General features: G+C 44.3%; 1 non-coding gene across 1 annotated transcript; it reads left to right on the top strand.

Moving 5' to 3' along the window:
- Positions 1–2,493: 2,493 nt before the first annotated feature.
- On the top strand, positions 2,494–2,601 carry LOC145537244 (U6 spliceosomal RNA). The gene has a single exon (XR_014076275.1). It is a non-coding gene; the product is annotated as a U6 spliceosomal RNA (small nuclear RNA).
- The last annotated feature ends 676 nt before the right edge of the window (positions 2,602–3,277 follow it).

The following is a 3,277-nucleotide window of genomic DNA, read 5'->3' on the forward strand; positions in this document are numbered from 1 at the left end:
ATGGCAAATAAATGGGGAAACAATGGAAACAGTGACAGATTTTATATTTTTTGGCTCGAAAATCACTGCAGATGGTGAGTGCAGCCATGAAATTTAAAGACGCTTGCTCCATGGAAGAAAAGCTATGACAAACCTAGACAGCCTATTAAAAAGCAGAGACATTACTTTGCCAACAAAGGCCCGTCAAGTCAAAGCTATGGTTTTTTCAGTGATCGTGTATGGATGTGAGAGTTGGACGATGAAGAAAGCTGAGTGCTGAAGAATTGATGCTTTTGAACTGTGGTGTTGGAAAAGACTCCTGAGAGTCTCCTGGACTGCAAGGAGATCAAATCAGTAAATCCTAAAAGAAATCAGTCCTGCATATCCATTGGAAGGACTGAGGCTGAAGCTGAAACTCCAATACTTTGGCCACCTGATGGGAAGAACTGACTCAGTGGAGAACACCCTGATGCTGGGAAAGATTGAAGGCTTGAAGAGAAGGGGACAGCAGAGAATGAGATGGTTGGATGGCATCACCACCTCAATGTACATGACTTTGAACAAGTTCCAGGAGCTGGTGATGAACAGGGACCCTGGCGTGCTGCAGTCCATGGGGTCGCAAAGTGTCCGACAAGACTCAGCGACTGAACTGAACTGAACACGGCATGGCTCATAGTTTCATTGAATAAGACAAGGCTGTGGTCCACGTGATCAGTTTGACAAGTTTTCTGTGACACTGGTTTTCATTCTGTCTGCCCTCTGACAGATAAGGATAAGAGGCTTATGGAAGCTTCCTGCTGGGAGAGACTGACTGTGGGGAAATTGGGTCTTGTTCTGATGGGCAGGACCATGCTCAGTAAACGTTTAATCCAATTTTCTGTGGATGGGCGGGGCTGTCTTCCCTCCCTGTTGTTTGACCTGGGACCAAACTAAGGTAGAGGTAATGAAGAATCACCTCCTTCCAAAGGTCCCACAAAGGCACTGCTGCACTCAGGGCCCCTGAGTTTGATCTTTGGTCAGTAAGATATCCATTGAACTATAATGGGGTTTTCCAAGCGATTTTTTGGCTGCTGGGAAAGATAGAAGGCAGGAGTCCAAAGAGAAGACACTGAATAATGATTGGATGGCATCACCCACTCAATGGCTGTGAGTTAAACCAAGCCCTGGGAGTTGGTGACAGACAGGAAAGCTGGTCGGACATACTGAACAAATGAAATGGACAGATTTTCTTGACCCAGGGATGAAACCCAGGCCTTCTATATTGGCAAAAAAATTTTTTTTTAAATTTTTTATTGATTAGAGTAACCATGATAGCTTAGAGAGTAAAGAGTCTGCTTACACTGCAGGAGACCTGGGTTCGATCCTGGGGAAGATTCTCCTGCAGAAGGGAATGGCTACCTACTCCAGTATTCTTGCCTGGGAAATCCCATGGACAGAGGAGCCCCAGGGATTAGAATGGACCTCATGAGCTGAGAGAAGGAAATGGCAACCCACTCCAGTATTCTTGCCTGGGAAATCCCATGGACAGAGGAGCCTGGTGGGCTATAGTCCATGGGGTGGCAGAGTCGGACATGACTGAGCAAGCAAGCAGGATTTGATGGCGCTGCACCAATGCACTGATGCGCTCAGGGCAACAGAACTTTCTGGTGCTTTTTACTCTTCCTGTGGCATCCTCAGCTGACACTGACTTTCTAGTTACAAGTGCCTCCAGTTGTCACCCGTTGCCCACTCCCCTTTCCACAGGCCCAAATTCAGAGGAACCAAGTTCCCAGGGGGACAATAAATAATCCTGCTAAATCAGATATTTCTAAGCACATTTCAGAGTGTGCGCTCTACCAAACACAGAGGCAAGACTTTCTGCGAACGTTACATGTTCACGAGCTTTCTCTGAGGTTCTCGGGCGGCATCTAAGGCTGATGTGCCCACTCCAAAGACTGTGAAGGCTGGCTGGATGATGATGTGTTTATGCACATAAACCTAAATAACAAAAATCATTTAAAAGGTAAACAGAGCATCGAACCATACTCAGTCTTTAAAGCTTATTTTAGGTGCATGGAGTTAATATTACACAAGAATTAACAATATCCATCTATTTTGCGATTACAGCAGTTGATGGCAACTAAGTCAAATCCTCTGGAGAAGGAAATGGCAACCCACTCCAGTGTTCTTGCCTGGAGAATCCCAGGGATGGGGAAGCCTGGTGGGCTGCCATCTACAGGGTCGCACAGAGTCGGACACAACTGAAGCGACTTAACAGCAGCAGTAGCAGCAGCAAGTCAAATCCTCAGCTAACCCTGCCAATCTCAGGAGGTTGTGTGCTGCTACCACGCACTCATCACAGTGGCAGAATCCCCTATACACAGAAGTGCTAACTCACACAAAGTGACAAGTCTCAATGTGCAATATCTGAAAATTTAAAAAGTTTATCTTTTAGGAGATAAAGCCATTATTTGTACTCATTGTGCTTTCAGATGCCCTGTTATAACCAAGATGCACAAACAAAATAATGTTACAGTGCTAGAAGCTTCAATAGCACATATACTAAAACTCGATTGATACAGAGATTAGCATGGCCCCTGCACAAGGATGACACACAAATTTGGAGAAGCGTTCCATATTTTTAACAATTTTGGGCATTAAAAAAAACTAATAATATTATGAATAGGATTCACAGAATATTTTTAAAGTTTAGCAAAAGAAAACAAGATTACATCCAACTTGCAATTTTTTATTTACCTTTTTGACTACTTTAGGTATTAAAAATTAGTACTCTCCCATCCAAGTACTAACTAGACCCGACCCTGCTTAGCTTCCGAGATCAGACGAGATCGGCGCGTTCAAGGTGGTATGGCTTTGCGGGGGGTTGGGGGGGCGGTTGCGGGGTGGGGGGAGGCTAATATAGTGCGTCCGTGTGTGCGCAGTTAAGTTCCACTCTTTGTGACCCCGTATAGACATTGGATCAATTCATAATAATGGAGGGTTTTGCTGACTACGACTCAAGTATGCACGTTATAATCACAATAATAGTCATTAAGACCATAATATTCTCCACCATTACTGCAGTTCAGCAATGCAAAAATCCAGATACAGCAAAATGGCCACATCACTGGACAGTTTTCACTCTGTCATGGCGACTTACTGCAGAGTATAAGTGTGATGTGAGGACTGAGCTAAATCGTACGTCTCTGCCAAATGAGTGTGGCATGAAAATACTATGTTAATGCTGCTGTGTGCTTCGTTACTCAAATTAACAGAAGACATGCTTATGAAATTAAAGCATGAAAACAGACACTATTCA

Source organism: Giraffa tippelskirchi, chromosome X, assembly GCF_054371585.1.
Source record: "Giraffa tippelskirchi isolate mGirTip1 chromosome X, T2T-mGirTip1v1.2.pri, whole genome shotgun sequence".
Taxonomy (NCBI): Eukaryota; Metazoa; Chordata; class Mammalia; order Artiodactyla; family Giraffidae; genus Giraffa; species Giraffa tippelskirchi.